Here is a 24,535-nt window from a genome sequence, read left to right on the forward strand (position 1 = left end):
ATAAAATTATATATACAGTTTTAAAAAAAAAGAAGATCTAAGGCTCAGGTCTGTGCCTGTTCAGAGTCAGAAGATATTGGGTTCCTACCAGTGAGATAGAACCTAATTCTAGTCTGAAGCTAGGCGGGGCCTTCCCCGTATGCAGTTCTATGGGTACAGCAGAGAAGCTTTCTAATCGTGAGCCAATGAACGAAGGTAAACATTGTTTACAACGATGTTTACATATAGCATTCTGTGTAACAATGCTGTCATTACAACGCGTTGTTACATCGAATGCCGTTACAACGCAAGCCGTTACAATGACTTGCTGTAGGGGGCAGAAGGTGTTGGATTTTAAATCCAACACCTTCCCTACTGTTGCACAGACTGGAGTTGGAATAGTAAATTACACTATTCTAACATCCAGCGCCCCCTACAGCAAGTTGGTGTAATGTCTGCGTTGTAGTGGTATGCGATGTAACAATGTGGTTGTTGTGAGGACTGTGTTGTAATGGCATGTATTCTAACCGCATGCATTGGAACATGGACTGTCCATGTAAGGATCTTCAGACCGGACCTGGGTGGGGGCCAGAAGGGGCACAGGAGACCAGCCTGGCCGCCGCATTCTGGTTCACCCGCCATCTTGACACAAGTGACTCTACAGTGGCATACAGAGAGCACAGCCTAAGCGGCTAGTCATTAGAGTGTGTGATGGACTTTACTGCAGTTGGCAGCAAGCCACGGAAAGACAAAAAACGTCAACACAGGAGCCGCAAATGGACATGTAAATTCAATGGGCCTCATTTATGAAAAGTGACGCATCGCTGCGGGAAAGCAGCGATGCGTCACTTCTCAGTGCGCACTCCTTGCAACATACCTGATGCGTCATATTTACAGTATGACGCATCATGGCGCAAGGAGTTACAGATACGTCAGTATTTCTGACGTATCTGTATGGCGCAAAAGTGACGCATTGCTAGTGTGTGTCACAAAAGTGACGCTACTCCAGCAATGTGTCCTTTCACATGGGGCCAGCCCCATGTGAAAGAGCCTGAGTCAGTCGAAAGAGCCTGTGTCAATACGCCCCCCTTGCATACATTGTACCTGGCGCAGGTATAATGTGGCGCAGGGGTTTACAAAGTGACGCATCTACCTAGATGTGTCACTTTGTAAATATGGCGCAACAAGGCGCATTTTTTACGCCACTGGTGCGTCACAAAAAGTGATGCACCAGCGGCGTAAAAGTGACGCATAGCCTCATAAATGAGGCCCAATGTTTTTTTACGTCTCTTCATGTCTTATCACTTTCTTTTCATGTCATCTCAGGCAGATGTGACCCATCAGGTATTGTCATGTCTTCATCACATGTTTTGTCATTTCATACCTCTTCTCCAGTCCTGGGTTTTTGTGTCTTTTCATGTCATGTCTTCTCATTTCACATCTTTCTGTATTGTCATGTTTCATCATGGATTTTTCTGCCACACCTTTCTAGTGTGTGAAACACCACTGTAGACGAGCACGCACATTCTATGACTTAAAAATATAAATAATAATATATTTTTTTATTTAAAAAACTTTTAACATCTGTTGAGCAGGATAATAGAGGAAAACAAGCAAGAAAATATCAGCCAATACTGATTCATCACCCAATAATATTCAGCCAAATATTATCACATGCAATTAGCATAGTCAGTATATCAATCATTCACAAAACTTATAGATATTAAAGTGCTAGAGTGCTATAAGCGTAAGATAAAAAGTATAATTAAATCAGCACTTAGCCAAACAAGCACTTACAAGCCCGAGCAATGAACAAACACCATACTATGGTGCAAGAAAAGGTGAACAAATGCGCATAAATCCTTTAAATCATGGACCATGAGAGAAGTGCATTTAGTGCAAATCATTTAATTACAAACAGTAATTGTAGAATTACAAACAGAGATTGTAGGCCCTTATGAGTCACAACCCCAAACCCTGGTCCCCGTTATTGCAGATGTCCCTGCCCAGAATGCAAATACGTAGCTCTAGCTCTCAAACCCCACAAAATACAACATCCTACAAGCAATAATAGAAAACATTACAGTTGGTAATTGGAAATTCATCAATTGTGACTGATCTCTTTCAATCATGAAAAAAAGTGAATGATTAGTGCTAAAAGTCTTACCCCCAGATTCATCATTGTCATGTTTTGCGAGTCCTTAATAGCGATTTTTAAGGAATCGCTATTAAAGACTCGCAAAACGGGATTCATGTAGAAATCGCAATATTTTTAGCGATTTCTACTGCTTCCTTATTTGCGATTCGCCAATTGCTAATCGCAAATAAGGAATGGCTTTCCCATACATTCCTATGGGCCTAAAGGCCCGTAGGAATGAATGGGGAGTCATTCCTTATTTGCGATTAGCAATTAGCGAATCGCAAATAAGGAAGCAATTTCAAGGGTGCCAGGGGTGTCTAAAGGACACCCTGTAGCACCCCTGAAATGGTAATGTACACTGGTGTTGCGCACACACATGTCCAAAGGACATGTGTGTGTGTAACATACAACTTAGAAAAATGCACTGAAGTGCATTTTTTAAAGTTATTGCTATTTACCACGTAGTTAGACTTTGCGGTAAATAGCGGCCCCAGATTGCGAATTCGCAATTTTTAAATGGTTCATGAATTGCATTTAAGGAATCTCAAATTGAGATTCCCTAAATGCAATTATTCGCAATTTAGCGATTTCTAGAATTGCGATTTTTGCATTTGGGATGATGAATCCCAAATGCAAAAATAGCGCTCGCAAAGGGCCAGATTCCCAGAATCTGGCCCTTTGCGAGCCGTTTTGGGCTTGATGAATCTGGCTGTTAAACTGTGGACTATAATCGATTGAAGGCGAAAGCCAGATTCCTGGTCTCTGGTGTCGCGGATAACCTTGGCCAGAAACAAATGTGCAATTAAAAACCTGGAAACAGGATATCAGAAATTGGTGATAGTGATGGGTTATGGTCACGGAGTTCAAATGAAGACAAAGTAGCCACATCCCTAGGCTAACGCCCAGCACGTCGGGCACACGCCTCCTCAAAGCTTTAGTCCTCACCATTTTGGCATGCCACTGTTCAAAAGTTGGAATACTTGCTTTTCGCCAATTTTGCAATATCAGGCTACGAGCCACCGCGATAGCAATAGAAATAAAATATTGCACTCTTCATTGGACCTACTAATAGCGTATGGTGAGCCAAAAAAAAAACCAAAGTGGGTTCAGTCAGAATTGCACACTGAATACACTAATTCAGCTCTTGGAAAAGCTTGTTCCTAATTGGGAGGCATCGTTTACATCGAATGCTCTACAACGCATTCCATTACAACGCGAACCATTACATCGCAAGTCGTTACAACAACTTGCTGTAGGGGGTAGAAGGTGTTAGAATTACAATCCAACACCTTCCCTGCTGTGGCACAAACTGGAGTGGGAATAGTAGATTTACTATTCCTAAATTCAGCGCGCCCCCTACAGCAAGTTGTTGTAACGGCTTGCGGTGTAATGGTTCGTGTTGTAACAACGCAGTCGTTATAGCAACTGAGTTGTAATGGAATGAGTTGTAGCTCATTCGATGCAAAGACATATATTCTCCAAATTTGGTAAAATGCCGGGCGAGTAAAGAAAATATGTCCCCGATCCCCTGAATCACTGGATCGACAGAGAAAACATTGATCGGGAATATCCCTAAACATCTTGTGCAAGGTTTGAGGAGTATAATATTCCATCCATCTAGAGAAAAAGGAAATCCTTTTAAAATTCTTAGCCCCCAAGGATTTATAACTCAACTCTGAAATCTATTGCCATTTCCCTGTTGTTATTCTGCAGTGGGTCATTCCATATACTTCATCTAAAACTTCAGGAATCACCCGAAGCAAGTCGCTCACACCGGTCAATTTATTCTTTACTAAGTCATGGATTGCTGCTTGCGTCCCTTCACTCATTGCCTCATAATAATGTGCGATTAAAAAGGCTGTTATCTGTCTAAAGCTAAGCATTAGGGGCCAGCTCTCCATACCATGACGTGCAATCATTTCATCCCCTGTTATACATGTTTGATTGATACAAATTCTCCTATTCTGGTAAACCCCTGTGCCCTCCAAAGATCCAGAATTGATTTGGGTAAAGTAAGTCCTAGAGTTTGCCATCCTGTATTTGAGTGAACGCGTGGCAAAGAGGGACCCGCCGGGCATTGTAGGACGTCTTAATACAACTTTCAAGTGTCCGAAGCGCCTTAAGTCTGGTGTCTTTAGGAAGTTTTGCTGTATTTAAAAATACTGGTAAGTCAACTACGAACTCTTTGGCCACACGGGCTTTTAAAAAATGATCGAGCACTTCCGTCTCTAAGGAAAGTCAAACCACTTTATCCAGAAGAACAGACTGATAGTAGGTCTGAAAATGAGGACACGCGGACCTCCTTGAGATTCATCAAATTGTAAAATAGAGAACTTTACCCGTGGATATTTTATTATTCCATATGATGTTTTTGATGAGTTGATCTAATTCTTCAAAATGTGCCTATTGATTCTAACTGTGCGGTTAGAAAAAATAAATAAAGATAATTGTATAATAGTCCATGATGTACCCACAATTACTGAACGAAGATTGCATACTTTTTATACTAGAATTCTTAAAATCAGTTGTTAAGTCCAGGAAGTTTATGGACTTGCAATGAATTCTTTTAACATTTTAACTCTCTATTTATTAACTGTATGCTGCTATGGAGGTCACCTTAAGAATGCACTGTCACTTTTTACTGCCGTCACAATGTATTGTAATAATCTTTTATTTAGTGCTGTAAACTAATTAGTTATTTGCTGTTGACACTATTTTCCACAATGAATTTTTGTCATGATGTATTTGTCTATGTAACTTTTATGGTTTGTAATTCAAAACCGAATAAAGTTTCTTGAATTGAATTGTATAATAGTCATTTTAATTAAAGCGACTCTTCTGACCAGTGCTACAGGAAGTACACTCCATCTCTCTAATAAGCTTTTAACTTTGATCAGCATGGCTTTACCATGTATCTGAAATAGCTGTGAGTAATTATTGGTAACACATATTCCTAAATAACAGATAGGATGCCGAGGTGCCAACTGACGATGTAGACCTTGGGGAAGGTGGTTGTATGTTCTTACATCGAAGTCCGTTGTAACGCATGTCTTTACCACGCATGCGTTACAACGGAATGGTTTTTCCACGCTTATCCTTCTCCACAAGTTCTTCCGTGGTGACGTCATACGTCGTAAAGAGAAAGCGGAAGTTTCTTTCCGTTTCCTCTTATACGACGCCAATTGCCTGCACATCTCGACTTCAGGTTTGTTTTTTTTGGGGGGGGGGGGAGCCCCCCCCAACCCCACCTTTTTAGGTCTCGCCTTTACCATTCCGAAGGAATGGGAAATGGCGAGAATTCAAGTGCTCGAACTGATTGTGAAACCACCGCTTTTTTTCGTGGCGTTTTCTTCGTGTGCACGTGGCCACAGGCACGCGCTTTTGGCCCATACACTTTCATGGCCATCTGTTCCTCAATGTCCCTCCCACCCTTCGTTTGATCTTGCCGCGAGTTCAGGCTAATGGCCCTCCCCCTCCCCCAGCACAGAGCGCGCATCGCGGCCGCACAGCACATCAAAGGGCTTCTCCCAGCGTGTGCTGTGCGGCTTCTCCTCCCCTAATTATGTGGCCGGCCGTACTTGTGTTTCCCGGCCGCTTCCCGGCCACTCTTGTATTTAATTAGCAGCGGCAGCATTTCTCCTGCGCCAGGCCACATCAAAGGCTCTGTGCCACTTTCACCCACACAGCAACACTTACAGACACGCAACGCCACTCACACCCACGCAAGCCCACTATCATCCACGCAACACCACACTCACCCACGCAACGTCACTCACCCAAGCAACACCACTCACACACGCAACGCAACTCATCCACGCAACCCCACTCATCCACGCAACCCCACTCATCCACGCAACCCCACTCATCCACGCAACCCCACTCATCCACGCAACGCCACTCATCCACGCAACGCCACTCACCCAAGCAACACCACTCACACACGCAACACAACTCACCCACGCAACGCCACTCATCCACGCAACGCCACTCATCCACGCAACGCCACTCACACACGCAACGCCACTCACACACGCAACGCCACTCACACACGCAACGTCACTCACACACGCAACGCCACTCACACATGCAACGCCATTCACACACACAACGCCACTCACACACGCAACGGCACTCACACACGCAACGCCACTCACACATGCAACGCCACTCACACACGCAACGCCACTCACACACGCAACGCCACTCACACACGCAACGCCACTCACACACGCAACCCCACTCATCCACGCAACGCCACTCACACACGCAACGCCACTCACACACGCAACGCCACTCACACATTGTGGGTGCAGATTGTGGGTGCAGATTCAGAGTGCAGATTCAGAGTGCAGATTCAGAGTGCAGATTCAGAGTGCAGATTCAGAGTGCAGATTCAGAGAAAACTCAGCAGCACCACCACCATTGCAATGCAATAGGTCTCGTTTTAACGCAAATTTAAGCTATAGGCCTTGTAAATGACAAAGCCTTTTATCTATGTTCCAAAAACCAGAACGCAAAAATAAAGGGCATTATCATTTACAATGCTAATAGTTCAGACTCGCGTTATTGCGAGACCTATTGCATTTCCAATGCTTGTTTTAATTGAAGTGAAGAGTTTTATTTTTGCCATCCCTTGGAACGGCGGAACCATTGAATCCCTATTACGTATTCTCACTGCCGAGGGCTCTATAAAAAACATAAAGAGAATTGAGAACACTGACACCCTTGTCAAGAACCTCTATTAATTCTGACCACACCAGTTTCTTTTTAATTTATTATGGTTTTAGCTTCAGCATTTTGATAAAAATTCTTAAGCATCTTACGGAATTGATCAGGAAATCTGAATTTAGCTAACATCAAAAATATGTCTCCCAGTTCAACAGGTCAAAGGCCTTTTTGGTGTCCATCATCAATATAGAAGCTATTTCTTAATTATTGAAAATAATCTATAGCTTGCACCAAGGCCATTGTGTTTCCGTGATTTGTCTAATAGGCAAAAACCCGCCTGACCCTTAAGTATCATAGTCTGAGCGATAAGAATAGTTTGTGATGCCCATACTGTAGTGAATAGTTTATCATCAGTTTTCAGAAGACTGGTTGGTCTAGAAGAATCAAGATTCATAGGCGATTTCTCTTTTTTAAGAAAGTTAACTATAATCGAGTCTCTAAAAGACTTGGGAATAGCCAGTCCCTCCCTGATTGGATTGAATAAGTCAGTTTAAAAAGGGAGCGACTCCTTCTCAAATGTCTTGTATACCTCGGTGGGAACCACATGTTTGTGCTCAGCAGATCTTTGATGCTGGAGCTACCTCTGCAAGCACTATTTGATCCAGAAAATCCTCTTTCTGTAACCTTGTCACTTGGGGTGAAAGGAGTCTTCGGAAATATTGCTCCACCTAGATGTACAAAGTGAATCTGCTCCCTCCTATAGACTCCTAAAATGCTGCAGGAACCCTTTAGCGATTCTTGTCTATTAATGGATGGGTATCCAGCTGATTTTTCTTGACCCTACTGGACCATGCAAGAAACTTTTCTATTTGTTGACTCGCTTCAGACATTTTCGGCCCTAAAATTTTTTTAAGCTACTGCGTTGCGCTAACAAGCTGCTTCGTTCTAATTTCCCTTGTGGGCAGTGCTTAATTTGTCAAAAAATAAGTGCAGGGCCCTCGTCAGCAGGCCACTGCAGCTGGCACCACACATTGCCCCTGCGAGCGCTGCCAATGACAGTAACAACACAACTACTAACCATCACACTCCTACAAGTGTGACAATTCACACTATTTCAGGCCTCCAATGCTATCAGAATGGCTTGGGCAGCAGGTAAGAGTCCTTTTTAATGCACATTGAATTAATAAATAACTGTGGATGTGGCCATCTCTAAATTGGCCAGACAGCGCCACCTATTGGCAGACTGCCACATGACCTGGTGTTGACAATTAAGTTCCAGTGTGGAGCACCGGAAACCACTGGCTCAAATTAAGCACTGCTTGGGGGTGCCCAGCCCCACCCTCTGATGCAAAATACACATTTGATACAAGGTTAACTGCACCTTGCAACTCCCGAACTCTATTCATTCATACCTTATCCGCATTAGCCTGCTATGCTATCACCTGCCCCCGAAAAGTGGATTTGAAGGGCAGCCTTACCACGATTTTTAAGGCTGAACACAATTAATGTAAAACAAATGCCATATAAAAGTTCTCATTTCATCTGACCATGTCTGATCAGATAAAAGCAATTGATCAAATTCACATCTATGGTCAGCCTTATTATGATGTCGGCGCTACAGAATGGAATAGACTATGGGCGGTCGGAAACATCCATTTTACAATTGGGAACTTGTGCAGGAAAGACCCGCAGCACAAAACTACAATTGTAAAATGGATCTTTTTAAACATGTGGTGCCTGCCACATGATGCAGGGATGTTTAGGGGGCATCATGGGTGCCCCCAGGCCCCATAGCAGAGGGCCAGAGGGAAAGGAGGCCTGCTAGGGGCCCCTAAAGTCACTTTCCACCTGCACTTTTATGGTGAGTGGATGGCCCGCTATGAAAGGGCAGGTGGAAAGCAACATCATAATCCCCAGCGGAGTCGAGGCTGGCTCCATTGGCATTATGGGAATATGAGTCCTTCCAACGCTCCGACAGGCTCCTTGAGCCCGTCGGAAGCACAGCAGAATCCCCCACTGGGTTTCCCTCCGACCGCCGGTATTGTAATTCCCTCCAACTAGCTGTCAGATGACTTTCCCCGGACATCGAAATTGGGACAAAAGTCTTTCTTTTGGCAGGATGCCCATTGCGAATTGTAATGACCACTACTGAATGGTCAGAAAAGGCATTTGTTCAGATGGAACCTGTTTTCCACTTAACCCGTTCACCGTGGGGCTAATTCCCCCGCGAAGCGGGGGGAGGGGGACCACGCGCGCCGCCGCCGTGCTCGTGACGAGCTCAGCTTGTCATGCAGCACAGTGGAGCTGCGCTCATGACGAGCTGAGCTCGTCACAACTCCACCCACTTAATGGAATGCCCCGCACAGGAGGGGAATTATCCCCGCGTGGGCGTTCCGCTGCAGTTATGACGAGCTGAGCTTGTCATGAGCGCCGAAGGTGTTAATTGAGCGTGTTACCAGAAAACAGTCTAGGCGTGAAGTGGAGTTGAATTGACGTGAAAAACAGATATACTGATTACGGTCCGGGTGATCTATTCACCAAGGATCAACTAATGCAAAACCCTGTTTCATTGGTGCAAGGACCCTTGATGTCTTGGGCTGTAGCTGTTTTCTAGCTCTATTAGAAGTTTATAGTTTTTTAATCCTATATAAAGTTAAAATCACTACCCCAACTCAGGAGCCCTTCTGCACTCATAGCAAGGCTATGAAGTTGCTTTAACAGTTTCACACCGTCCTAAATGGAACCAAAATATTTCACTAGATTCAAAACCGAGCCAAGGGCTACCATCCTAACCCACATCCATCTCTCTTTGTTATCCCTTAAGATGTCCCTCACATCCCAATTGATAGTATTTGCTAAGTAAATCACCCCCTCCCCCCTCTCACGGCTGATGCAAAGTATGCACGGGAATCCCTTCTAGGAATATGGAATTTGGGGCTGTTGTTCTTAAGGTGCGTCTCTTGAAAAAAGATCACTTCAGGCTTAAACGAGGATAATCAATCCATCATGGCACCACGTTTACCCTAGTTTAACAAAGCATTTGGGGCTCGATTCACAGAACTGACTTAAGACAAAATCCTAAACTTACTACTTTTGGCATTCACAGAAGGCATTTAGTAGGAGGAAAGTTAGGATTTTGTCTTAAGTTGACTTAAGTCTGTCTTAAGTCGGTCTTAACTCTGTCTTAAGTCTGTCTTAAGTCTGTCTTAAGTCTGTCTTAAGTCTGTCTTAACTCTGTCTTAAGTCTGTCTTAAGTCTGTCTTAAGTTTGTCTTAAGTCTGTCTTAAGTCTGTCTTAACTCTGTCTTAAGTCTGTCTTAAGTCTGTCTTAAGTTTGTCTTAAGTCTGTCTTAAGTTTATCTTAAGTCAAACCTAAGACAAAATCTTTACTTTACTACTACTCTGTGAATACAAAAAATGTAGTAAGTTTAGGATTTTGTCTTAAGTTAGTTCTGTGTAGCGGCCCCAACGACTCTAAATTACAGAAGGCATCTTCTCATTGACCTTCTTTCCTTCCCATTCCTACTTTCACCTCTTTGCCGCATGAGTCTACTAACATTCCCCTCAATCCCGCTCTTTGTCCCTACGTGTGCTCTTCCTCGACCCCTACCCTTCCCACAGACCCCAGAGGTGCCACTAAATCCCCTAGAATGCCCTTGGAAGAGGGAATTGTCCATCTTTCCCCCCATGCTCCTACTCCTAAATCTGGTGCCATGAACCACACCTGGCATTGCTCCTGTATTGCCACCACAGGAATATCCACCCCTCCCCCGCTCTGAAAAAGAAATAGAGAAAGGACATACAGGAAAGAAAAACAACCAACATTGTAGACACTTGCACAGCCATCTGCACAACGCCTATGGTCTCTTAGGCTCTCCTATCACACAAATTATTTAGTTCTGAGTTTTATGCAATACGTCTTGGGCCCCTTCAACCGATGAGAGCCAATCAAACTGACCCTTATTCAGATCTTTTATCTTCGATTGCTGAGCCAGAGGCCTGGACTCCTGCTGCTTTAACCTGTCCTACAAGTCTTTGACAGTCCTTGTGATGTCATGCAGCTGAAGCTGACATGTCTGAAAAGACACAAAATCGAGCCTTGTCAGATATTGCAAATGTTCTCTTCTGGATAGATGCAGATAGAACTCGTTCCTTTGTGCGATAATCCGCAAAATTGACCAGGACGGTGCGAGGATGTTTGGAATTAACAGCTCCATTGGAGGGGGCCAGATGAGCCCGAAGAGAAAGATCTGATGGAGCATCTGGTAAAATGTTGGTTCTGATCAGGGATTCTCTCAGCTGAAGAGGGTTCATAACCAATCAATCAATCAAAGCATTTGTATAGCGCGCTACTCACCCGGAGGGTCTCAAGGCACTTGGGGAGGGGGGGTCCGCTACTGCTCGAACAGCCAGGTCTTCAGCTGCTTCCTGAAGGCGAGGTGGTCCTGGGTCAGGCGGAGGTGGGTCGGGAGGGAGTTCCAGGTCTTGGCGGCGAGGTTGGAGAAAGACCTTCCCCCTGTGGTGACTCTTCGGATGCGGGGGACGGCGGCGAGGGCGTGGCCGGTCGATCGAAGCTGGCGTTTGGGAGCGTAGAAATTGAGGCGGCTGTTGAGGTATCCTGGTCCTTGGTTGTGCAGGGCTTTGTGTGCGTGGGTGAGGAGACGGAAGGTGATTCTCTTGTTGACCGGGAGCCAGTGCAGGTCTCGCAGGTGTCCGGAGATGTGGTTGCGACGGGGGATGTCCAGGATGAGTCTTGCTGAGGCGATCTAGATCCGCTGGAGACTTTTCTGGAGTTTGGCGGTGATTCCGGCTTAGAGGGAGTTGCCGTAGTCCAGTCGGCTTTTGACGAGGGCCTGGGTGACTGTCTTCCTGGTCTCGGTGGGGATCCACCGGAAGATCTTGCGTAGCATGCGTAGGATGTTGAAGCACGACGAGGAGACGGCGTTGACTTGTCTGGTCATGGAGAGGGATGAGTCCAGGGTGAAGCCCAGGTTGCGTGCGTGGTCTGTTGGTTTGGGTGCGCTGCCCAGGGCGGGGGGCCACCAGGAGTCGTCCCAGGCGGAGGGTGAGGATCCCAGGATGAGGACTTCCGTCTTGTCCGAGTTCAGTTTCAGGCGGCTGTTCTTCATCCATTCGGCTACCTCCTTCATCCCTTCGTGTAGGTTGGCTCTGGCGGTGGCGGGGTCGTTGTTAAGGGAGAGGATTAGCTGGGTGTCGTCGGCGTAGGAGATGATGTTGAGGTTGTGCTGTCGTTCGATGGCTGCGAGGGGACTCATGTAGACGTTGAAGAGGGTTGGACTGAGCGAGGAGCCTTGAGGAACGCCGAAGATGACTTTGGTGGCTTCTGATCTGAACGGGGGGAGGCGGACTCTCTGTGTCCTTCCGGCGAGGAAGGAGATGGTCCACTGCAGCGCCTTCTCCCGGATTCCGACGTTGCTGAGGCGCTGTACTAGGGTACGGTGGCAGACGGTGTCGAAGGCCGCGGAGAGGTCTAGGAGGATGAGGGCCGCTGTTTCTCCGTTGTCGAGCAGAGCTCGGATGTCATCGGTGGCTGCGATCAGGGCGGTCTCGGTGCTGTGGTTGGCCCTGAAGCCAGACTGCGAGAGGTCGAGGGATCCGTTCGTCTCGAGGAAGGCGGCCAGCTGCTTGTTGACGGTCTTCTCAATGACTTTTGCGGGGAACGGGAGCAGCGAGATGGGTCGGTAGTTCTTGAGGTCGGAGGGGTCGGCTGATGGCTTCTTTAGTAAGGCGCTGAGTTAGGCGTGCTTCCAGCTCTCCGGGAAGGTAGCGGTGTCGAAGGAGGTGTTGATGATGTCCCGCAGGTGGGGTGCGATGACAGCGTCGGCCTTGTTGAAGACGTGGTGAGGGCAAGGGTCGGTCGGAGATCCGGAGTGGATGCTGTTCATCGTGCGGATGGTGTCTTCGGTGCTGATCGGGGTCCAGGCGCGGAGGGTGGTGGTGGGGGGCGGTGGTTCGGTCGTGGCGTGCGTCGGTTGAGTGCTGAAGCTGTTGTGTATGTCCGTGATCTTGTCGTGGAAGTAGAAGGCGAGGGAGTTGCAGAGGTCTTGCGAAGGGGTGATGTCGTTGTTTCCGGCATTGGGGTTGGAGAGCTCTTTGACGATGTTGAAGAGTTCCTTGCTGCTGTGTGCGTTGTTGTCCAGTCGTTCCTTGAATGCAGTTTTCTTGGTGGTGTGGATCAGTTGGTGGTGTTTTCGGGTGGCGAGCTTGAGGGTAGTCATGTTGTCCGGTGTTGGGTCTCTGCGCCAGGCTTTCTCAAGGGCTCTGCAGTTCTTCTTCGAGTTCTTGAGTTCGTCTGTGAACCATGGGGCTTTCTTGATGCCGGGTCTGCTAGGCGGGGTCCTCAGAGGGGCGAGGTCGTCTGCGCAGTCGCTGATCCACTTCGTGAGGTTGGTGCCGCTTGGCTGGGGTTCGCTGCGCTGGTGGGTGGGTTCTTGCTCAGGGAAGTTGCGAGTTGATCGGCTGTGATCTTGTTCCAGCTTCTGCGTGCAACCTGTTGCTGGTGGTGGTGGATCGTGGTCCTTTTGAAGCTGAAGTGGACGCAGCTGTGGTCCGTCCAGTGGAGTCCGGTGGCGTGGCTGAAGGCGATGTCCTTGCTGGAGGAGAAGACGGGGTCGAGAGTGTGTCCGGCGTAGTGGGTGGGGGTGGTCACCAGTTGCTTGAGTCCGAGGTTGGCGAGGTTGTCCAGCAGGGTGGTGGTGTTGCGGTCGTTGTTGTTCTCCAGGTGGAAGTTGAGGTCCCCGAGGAGGATGTAGTCAGTGGAGGGGAGGGCATGTGGGCTGACGAAGTCGGCGATGTCCTCGCTGAATTGTGTGCGTGGTCCCAGGGGTCTGTAGATGAGGGTGCCTCTGAGGGTGGTCCTGGGGTTGATGTGGATATGGAAGTGCAGGTGCTCGGCGGGTGCGAGGGTGTCGTCGGTGTTGGTCGTGATGCGGATGGAGGTCCTGTGGATGATGGAAACATTACCTTGGGTCTCCAACTCCTCCAGAATTCCCACAAAACTGAGATTGGACCATCTTGCCTAGTTCTCTATCTCCTCAATTTAATTTTCCGAATTGTGCACCTTTTTCAATACTTGCCACTCCCCTGTCAAAAAACAGTGGGACCGATCCTCAAGAACTGACGTCATCTGCTCCGCTTCCTGAATCCTGACTGGAATGTGCATGACACTCTCTGTGAGTGGCACCATTGTATGGCGTCACCTTCGTGACAGAATCCACTTTCTAGTATGTAAAGCTCCACTGTAGTACAAGCATCCACATTGTATGACATCATCATCTGACCAGAATCTATGTTTCTAGTGTGTAAAGCAACACTGTAGTACACGCACAGACATTACCTTGTTTGTTTACTGTCATCATCTCACCAGAATCCACATGTTTCTAGTGTGTAAAGCACCATTGTAGCACACGCATGAACATTATCTTGTTTGTTTACTATATTCATCTTACCAGAATCCACGTTTCTAGTGTGTAAAGCACCACTGAAGTACGAGCATGCACATTCTCTTGTTTGTTTACTATTGTAATGTTACCGTAATCCACATGTTTCTAGTGTGTAAAGCACCATTGTAGCACACGCATGAACATTATCTTGTTTGTTTACTATCGTCATCTTACCAGAATCCACGTTTGTAGTGTGTAAAGCACCACTGTAGAACAGGCATGCACATTGTCTTGCTTGTTTACTATCGTAACGCTTGACCCTGTTCTTAGGCAGGTCGCTCCCCACCCCACACAACACCACCTGTGTGTCGCTGCCCCGAGTCCGCTGCAGCCGCTTGTCTGAAGGTTCGAGGCCCAACTCCACCTGCAGGCTACCACCTGTGCCTCATCCCTGGTGGACAGTGGTAGGCTGTTGGCTCTCTGCGCTCATTCTGCCCCTTCCATCTGTCAGCCCCGCTGTAATTGTGCCTCTGCTCCTGTATTGGAAGAGCTGTATTCCGCCTCTATTTTCCTTTTTTGCACAGTTATATTGTCTGTACCCTTCTTTTCTTCTGCTCCTGTATTGTAATAACTGTATTTCGGCTTTATTTTCTTTTTTGCACTGTTATATTGTCTGTACCCTTTTTGCCTTCTGTTTCCCCCTCCCGCTCTTCCCTCCTGTTTTTCCCACCGCTGCGTTGCCTTGCGGACCCGCCCCCCTATGCGCCCATTCACCACCCGCTCCCAACTCCCAGCTGCTCCAGCCTCCCATCCTCCCCTCATATGGCGGCCACCGTGCGGCCGCACCACTGGTGCGTCGAAGGCGTGCTTTAGGCAAGCCCTTCTGTGCCCGTCCACGCCCGGAGCGCCCAGCCCCAGACCCACTGGCCCCCACGAACGCCAAGACACCCGACGCTGCTACGACGCCAACACCCTCCACTCACGCAACACCGGACGATCGCACACCTGCTTCCTGGTCACCCCGAAGCGCACCAAAGGACCCTTCTCCTGCCGGAGCTGCAGCTTCACCAGTCTCCAAGCAGCCAACTTCCCCGCCAGGACAGGAGGCAACCACCTCAGATGCATACTACTGAACACCCACTCCGCACGCAAACATGCTGTCGAACTCTGGGACCTGCTCGACACATCCTCCCCAGACATCGCCTTCCTGACAGAGACCTGGATGAACGACTCCTTGACACCCGACATCGCCAACCCGGACGGCTACAAGATCACCCGCAGAGACCCCACCAATGGAGTAGGAGGTGGAATAGCCATCATCCACAAGTCCACCCTCAAGGTCTCGACCAACTCCGATGACACCCTCAGCACCGCCGAACACCTGCACTTCCAGAACCACATGGATCCCAACACCACCCTCAGAGGAACTCTGATCTACAGACCCCTCAGACCCTGGCCTCAGTTCAGCGACTTCATCGCCGACTTGGTCAGCACGCACGCCCTGGCCTCCACGAACTACTTCCTCCTCGGAGACCTGAACTTTCACCTTGAGAACAACAACGACACCAACTCCACCACCCTGATTGACAACCTCGACAACCTTGGACTCAGACAGCTCGTCACAATGCCCACCCACGCCGCCGGACACATGTTTGACGCCATCTTCTCCGCAAGCTCCCACATCTCCTTCAGCGACACCACCGAACTCCACTGGACAGACCATCGTTGCATCCACTTCACTTTCCGGAAACCCACCATGCACCTCAGCACCCAACAGATCCCCCGCCGCAGCTGGAGCAAAATCACCGAAGACTAGCTAAACACCACCCTCGACTGAAGCCCACCTCTCGACCCCACCAACCCTGATGCCGCAGCCAGCAACCTCAGGCATTGGATTGACGACTGCGCCAACACTCTCGTCCCGGTCAAGAAACCCTCTAACAGATGCACCAACAAGAATGCCAGCTGGTTCTCCGCAGACCTCCAGACCTCCAAACAAACCTGCCGAAAACTAGAGAAGAAATGGCACCACGAAAAGACACTGGAGATCTATGCAGCACACAAGAACGCCATGCGCCAACACAATCACCTCATCAGATCCGCCAAAAGGACCTCCTTCAAGGACTGCCTTAACAACAACGCACACAACAGCAAAGAGATCTTCAACATCGTGAAGGAACTCTCCAACCCCAGCTCCAACATCAATGACATCCCACCATCGCAAGATCTGTGCATCTCCCTTGCCACCTTCTTCCATCACAAGATTGCAGACATCCACAACAGCTTCGACAACCTGACCACCCCGACAGCCATCGACGCCTCAGACCCCACAGCCACCACCCACAGCGACCCCCTGCTCACCTGGACTAACATCAAAACATGAAAACCATCCACTCCAGCTCCCCGTCAAACCCGTGCCCACACCACATCTTCAACAAAGACAGCGCCACCATCGCACCCCATCTCCACAAAACCATCAACATCTCCTTCGAGGCCGTGACCTTCCCGGAGAGCTGGAAGCATGCAGAGATCAACGCCTTGCTCAAGAATCTTAAGGCAGATCCGAAATACCTGAAGAACTTCCAGCCCATCTCACTGCTTCCGTTTCTGGCAAAGGTCATCGAGAAAACTGTCAACAAACAGCTGACCTGCTTCCTCGAGGAGAACAACATCCTGGACCCATCTCAGTCTGGGTTCCGCAGCAACCACATCACTGAAACTGCCCTCATCACCACCACCGATGACATCAGGGCCCTGCTGGACAACGGCAAAACCGCGGCCCTCATCCTCCTGGACCACCTTCGACACTGTCTGCCACTGCACCCTACACACACGCCTCCAAAACGCAGGGATCCGAGACAAGGCTCTGGAATGGACCACCTCCTTCCTCTCCGGCAGAACCCAGAGCGTCCGCCTCCCCCTTTTCCGTTCCGAAGCATCCAAGATCATCAACGACGTACCCCAAGGATCATCCCTCAGCCCGACATTGTTCAACATCTACAAGGCCCCGCTCACCCACGTCGCCAGACTGCACAGCCTGAACATCATATCCTACGCCGACGACACACAGCTGATCCTCTCCCTCACCAAGGACCCCCTCACCACCAAAATCAACCTCCACGAAGGAATGAAAGCCGTCGCCGAATGGATGAAGAACAGCCGTCTGAAGCTGAACTCAGACAAGACGGAGGTCCTCATCCTCAGCTCCACCCCCTCAGCCTGGGACTACTCCTGGTGGCCGGCCACCCTGGGAACAGCACCGACACCCACCGACCACTCACACAACCTGGGGTTCATCCTCGCCTCAACGCTCTCCATGACCAAGCAAATCAACGCCATCTCATCCTCCTGCTTCAACACCCTCCGAATGATCTACAAGTAGATCCCCACCGACACAAGAAGAACGGTCACCCAGGCCCTCGTCAGCAGCAGGCTGGACTACGGAAATATCCTCTACGCCGGAGCCCCGGCCAAACTGCTGAAATGACGACAACGCATACAGAACCCCTCTACCCGCCTGATCCTTGACATCCCTCGACACAGCCACATCACACCCCACCTGAGAGACCTGCACTGGCTGCCCATCAACAAGAGGATCACCTTCAAACTCCTCACCTACGCACACAAGGCACTCCACGACACCGGCCCAGAATCTACATGTTTTTAATGTGTAAAGCACCACAGTAGCCCAAGCATACCATCTGACCAGAATCCACACGTTTCTAGTGTGTAAAGCACCACTGTAGTACAAGCGCCCCTTCTTACCAGAATTTACGTTTCTAGTGTATAAAGAACCACAGTAGCACAAGCACCCCATCTAACCAGAATCCACACGTTTCTAGTGTGTAAAGCACCACTGTAGCACAAGCACACCATCTGACCAGAATCCACACGTTTCTAGTGTGTAAAGCACCACTGTAGTACAAGCACACCTTCCTACCAGAATTTACGTTTCTAGTGTGTAAAGAACCAAAGTAGCACAAGCACCCCATCTAACCAGAATCCACATGTTTCTAGTGTGTAAAGCACCACTGTAGTACAAGCACACCTTCTTACCAGAATTTACGTTTCTAGTGTGTAAAGAACCACAGTAGCACAAGCACCCCATCTAACCAGAATCCACATGTTTCTAGTGTGTAAAGCACCACTGTAGTACAAGCACACCTTCTTACCAGAATTTACGTTTCTAGTGTGTAAAGAACCACAGTAGCACAATCACCCCATCTAACCAGAATCCACACGTTTCTAGTGTGTAAAGCACCACTGTAGCACAAGCACACCATCTAACCAGAATTCACACAATTCCAGTGTGTAAAGCACCACAGTAGCACAAGCACCCCATCTAACCAGAATCCACACGTTTCTAGTGTGTAAAGCACCACTGTGGCACAAGCACACCATCTAACCAGAATCCACACAATTCCAGTGTGTAAAGCACCACAGTAGCACAAGCACCCCATCTAACCAGAATCTAGTGTGTAAAGCATCACAGTAGCACAAGCACACCATCTTGCCAGAATCCACATGTTTCTAGTGTGTAAAGCACCACTGTAGCACAAGCACACTATCTTACAAGAATCCACATTTCTAGTGTGTAAAGCATCACAGTAGCACAAGCACACCATCTAACCAGAATCCACATGTTTCTAGTGTGTAAAGAACCACAGTAGCACAAGCACCCCATCTAACCAGAATCCACACGTTTCTAGTGTGTAAACCACCACAGCAGCACAAGCACACCATCTTGCCAGAATCCACATGTTTCTAGTGTGTAAAGCACCACTGTAGCACAAGCACACTATCTTACAAGAATCCACATTTCTAGTGTGTAAAGCATCACAGTAGCACAAGCACATCATCTTGCCAGAATCCACATGTTTCTAGTGTGTAAAGAACCACAGTAGCACAAGCACCCCATCTAACTAGAATCCACATGTTTCTAGTGTGTAAACCACCACAGTAGCACAAGCACATCATCTAACCAGAATCCACACGTTTCTAGTGTGTAAACCACCACAGTAGCACAAGCACACCATCTTGCCAGAATCCACATGTTTCTAGTGTGTAAAGCACCACTGTAGCACAAGCACACTATCTTACAAGAATCCACATTTCTAGTGTGTAAAGCATCACAGTAGCACAAGCATGCCATCTTGTCAGAATCCACACGTTTCTAGTGTGTAAACCACCACAGTAGCACAAGCACACCATCTTGCCAGAATCCACATGTTTCTAGTGTGTAAAGCACCACAGTAGCACAAGCACCCCATCTAACCAGAATCCACACGTTTCTAGTGTGTAAACCACCACAGTAGCACAAGCACACCATCTTGCCAGAATCCACATGTTTCTAGTGTGTAAACCACCACAGTAGCACAAGCACACCATCTAACCAGAATCCACACGTTTCTAGTGTGTAAACCACCACAGTAGCACCAGCACACCATCTTGCCAGAATCCACATGTTTCTAGTGTGTAAAGCACCACTGTAGCACAAGCACACTATCTTACAAGAATCCACATTTCTAGTATGGAAAGCATCACAGTAGCACAAGCACGCCATCTAACCAGAATTAACGTTTCTAGTGCGTATAACACCATAGTAGCACAAGAACCCCATCTAACCAGAATCCACATGTTTCTAGTGTGTAAAGAACCACAGTAGCACTAGCACCCCATCTAACCAGAATCCACACGTTTCTAGTGTGTAAAGCACCACTGTGGCACAAGCACACCATCTTGCCAGAATCCACATGTTTCTAGTGTGTAAAGAACCACAGTAGCACAAGCACCCCCATCTAACCAGAATCCACACGTTTCTAGTGTGTAAACCACCACAGTAGCACAAGCACACCATCTTGCCAGAATCCACATGTTTCTAGTGTGTAAAGCACCCCTGTAGCACAAGCACCCCATCTAACCAGAATCCACACGTTTCTAGTGTGTAAACCACCACAGTAGCACAAGCACACCATCTAACCAGAATCCATACAATTCCAGTGTGTAAAGCACCACAGTAGCACAAGCACACCATCTAACCAGAATACACACGTTTCTAGTGTGTAAAGCACCACTGTAGCACAAGCACACCATCTAACCAGAATCCACATGTTTCTAGTGTGTAAAGAACCACAGTAGCACAAGCACCCCATCTAACCAGAATCCACACGTTTCTAGTGTGTAAACCACCACAGTAGCACAAGCACACCATCTTGCCAGAATCCACATGTTTCTAGTGTGTAAAGCACCACTGTAGCACAAGCATACTATCTTACAAGAATCCACATTTCTAGTGTGTAAAGCATCACAGTAGCACAAGCACACCATCTAACCAGAATCCACATGTTTCTAGTGTGTAAAGAACCACAGTAGCACAAGCACCCCATCTAACCAGAATCCACACGTTTCTAGTATGTAAACCACCACAGTAGCACAAGCACACCATCTTGCCAGAATCCACATGTTTCTAGTGTGTAAAGCACCACTGTAGCACAAACACACTATCTTACAAGAATCCACATTTCTAGTGTGTAAAGCATCACAGTAGCACAAGCACACCATCTTGCCAGAATCCACATGTTTCTAGTGTGTAAAGAACCACAGTAGCACAAGCACCCCATCTAACCAGAATCCACACGTTTCTAGTGTGTAAACCACCACAGTAGCACAAGCACATCATCTAACCAGAATCCACACGTTTCTAGTGTGTAAACCACCACAGTAGCACAAGCACACCATCTTGCCAGAATCCACATGTTTCTAATGTGTAAAGCACCACTGTAGCACAAGCACACTATCTTACAAGAATCCACATTTCTAGTGTGTAAAGCATCACAGTAGCACAAGCATGCCATCTTGTCAGAATCCACACGTTTCTAGTGTGTAAACCACCACAGTAGCACAAGCACACCATCTTCCCAGAATCCACATGTTTCTAGTGTGTAAAGCACCACAGTAGCACAAGCACCCCATCTAACCAGAATCCACACGTTTCTAGTGTGTAAACCACCACAGTAGCACAAGCACACCATCTTGCCAGAATCCACATGTTTCTAGTGTGTAAAGCACCACAGTAGCACAAGCACACCATCTAACCAGAATCCACACGTTTCTAGTGTGTAAACCACCACAGTAGCACCAGCACACCATCTTGCCAGAATCCACATGTTTCTAGTGTGTAAAGCACCACTGTAGCACAAGCACACTATCTTACAAGAATCCACATTTCTAGTATGTAAAGCATCACAGTAGCACAAGCACGCCATCTTACCAGAATTAACGTTTCTAGTGCGTATAACACCATAGTAGCACAAGAACCCCATCTAACCAGAATCCACATGTTTCTAGTGTGTAAAGAACCACAGTAGCACTAGCACCCCATCTAACCAGAATCCACACGTTTCTAGTGTGTAAAGCACCACTGTGGCACAAGCACACCATCTTGCCAGAATCCACATGTTTGTAGTGTGTAAAGAACCACAGTAGCACAAGCACCCCCATCTAACCAGAATCCACACGTTTCTAGTGTGTAAACCACCACAGTAGCACAAGCACACCATCTTGCCAGAATCCACATGTTTCTAGTGTGTAAAGCACCACTGTAGCACAAGCACCCCATCTAACCAGAATCCACACGTTTCTAGTGTGTAAACCACCACAGTAGCACATGCACACCATCTAACCAGAATCCATACAATTCCAGTGTGTAAAGCACCACAGTAGCACAAGCACACCATCTAACCAGAATACACACGTTTCTAGTGTGTAAAGCACCACTGTAGCACAAGCACACCATCTAACCAGAATCCACATGTTTCTAGTGTGTAAAGAACCACAGTAGCACAAGCACCCCATCTAACCAGAATCCACACGTTTCTAGTGTGTAAACCACCACAGTAGCACAAGCACACCATCTTGCCAGAATCCACATGTTTCTAGTGTGTAAAGCACCACTGTAGCACAAGCACACTATCTTACAAGAATCCACATTTCTAGTGTGTAAAGCATCACAGTACCACAAGCACACCATCTAACCAGAATCCACATGTTTCTAGTGTGTAAAGAACCACAGTAGCACAAGCACCCCATCTAACCAGAATCCACACGTTTCTAGTGTGTAAACCACCACAGTAGCACAAGCACACCATCTTGCCAGAATCCACATGTTTCTAGTGTGTAAAGCACCACTCTAGCACAAGCACACTATCTTACAAGAATCCACATTTCTAGTGTGTAAAGCATCACAGTAGCACAAGCACACCATCTTGCCAGAATCCACATGTTCCTAGTGTGTAATGAACCACAGTAGCACAAGCACCCCATATAACCAGAATCCACACGTTTCTAGTGTGTAAACCACCACAGTAGCACAAGCACATCATCTAACCAGAATCCACACGTTTCTAGTGTGTAAACCACCACAGTAGCACAAGCACACCATCTTTCCAGAATCCACATGTTTCTAGTGTGTAAAGCACCACTGTAGCACAAGCACACTATCTTACAAGAATCCACATTTCTAGTGTGTAAAGCATCACAGTAGCACAAGCATGCCATCTTGTCAGATTCCACACGTTTCTAGTGTGTAAACCACCACAGTAGCACAAGCACACCATCTTGCCAGAATCCACATGTTTCTAGTGTGTAAAGCACCACAGTAGCACAAGCACCCCATCTAACCAGAATCCACACGTTTCTAGGTTGTAAACCACCACAGTAGCACAAGCACACTATCTTGCCAGAATCCACATGTTTCTAGTGTGTAAAGCACCACAGTAGCACAAGCACACCATCTAACCAGAATCCACACGTTTCTAGTGTGTAAACCACCACAGTAGCACAAGCACACCATCTTGCCAGAATCCACATGTTTCTAGTGTGTAAAGCACCACTGTAGCACAAGCACACTATCTTACAAGAATCCACATTTCTAGTGTGTAAAGCATCACAGTAGCACAAGCACGCCATCTAACCAGAATTAATGTTTCTAGTGCGTATAACACCATAGTAGCACAAGAACCCCATCTAACCAGAATCCACACGTTTCTAGTGTGTAAACAACCACAGTAGCACAAGCACACCATCTTGCCAGAATCCACATGTTTTTAGTGTGTAAAGCACCACTGTAGCACAAGCACACTATCTTACAAGAATCCACATTTCTAGTGTGTAAAGCATCACAGTAGCACAAGCACACCATCTTGCCAGAATCCACATGTTTCTAGTGTGTAAAGAACCACAGTAGCACAAGCACACTATCTTACAAGAATCCACACGTTTCAAGTGTGTAAAGCACCACTGTGGCACAAGCACACCATCTAACCAGAATCCACACATTTCTAGTGTGCAAACCACCACAGTAGCACAAGCGCACCATCTAACCAGAATCCACACGTTTCTAGTGTGTAAAGCATCACAGTAGCACAAGCATGCCATCTTGTCAGAATCCACACGTTTCTAGTGTGTAAACCACCACAGTAGCACAAGCACACCATCTTGCCAGAATCCACATGTTTCTAGTGTGTAAAGCACCACAGTAGCACAAGCACCCCATCTAACCAGAATCCACACGTTTCTAGTGTGTAAACCACCACAGTAGCACAAGCACACCATCTTGCCAGAATCCACATGTTTCTAGTGTGTAAATCACCACAGTAGCACAAGCACACCATCTAACCAGAATCCACACATTTCTAGTGTGTAAACCACCACAGTAGCACAAGCACACCATCTTGCCAGAATCCACATGTTTCTAGTGTGTAAAGAACCACAGTAGCACAAGCACACTATCTTACAAGAATCCACACGTTTCAAGTGTGTAAAGCACCACTGTGGCACAAGCACACCATCTAACCAGAATCCACACATTTCTAGTGTGCAAACCACCACAGTAGCACAAGCGCACCATCTAACCAGAATCCACACGTTTCTAGTGTGTAAACCACCACAGTAGCACAAGCACACCATCTTGCCAGAATCCACATGTTTCTAGTGTGTAAAGCACCACTGTAGCACAAGCACACTATCTTACAAGAATCCACATTTCTAGTGTGTAAAGCATCACAGTAGCACAAGCATGCCATCTTGTCAGAATCCACACGTTTCTAGTGTGTAAACCACCACAGTAGCACAAGCACACCATCTTGCCAGAATCCACATGTTTCTAGTGTGTAAATCACCACAGTAGCACAAGCACACCATCTAACCAGAATCCACACGTTTCTAGTGTGTAAACCACCACAGTAGCACAAGCACACCATCTTGCCAGAATCCACATGTTTCTAGTGTGTAAAGCACCACAGTAGCACAAGCACACTATCTTACAAGAATCCACATTTCTAGTGTGT

This window comes from Lissotriton helveticus, chromosome 4_2 (assembly GCF_964261635.1).
Source record: "Lissotriton helveticus chromosome 4_2, aLisHel1.1, whole genome shotgun sequence".
Classification (NCBI taxonomy): domain Eukaryota; kingdom Metazoa; phylum Chordata; class Amphibia; order Caudata; family Salamandridae; genus Lissotriton; species Lissotriton helveticus.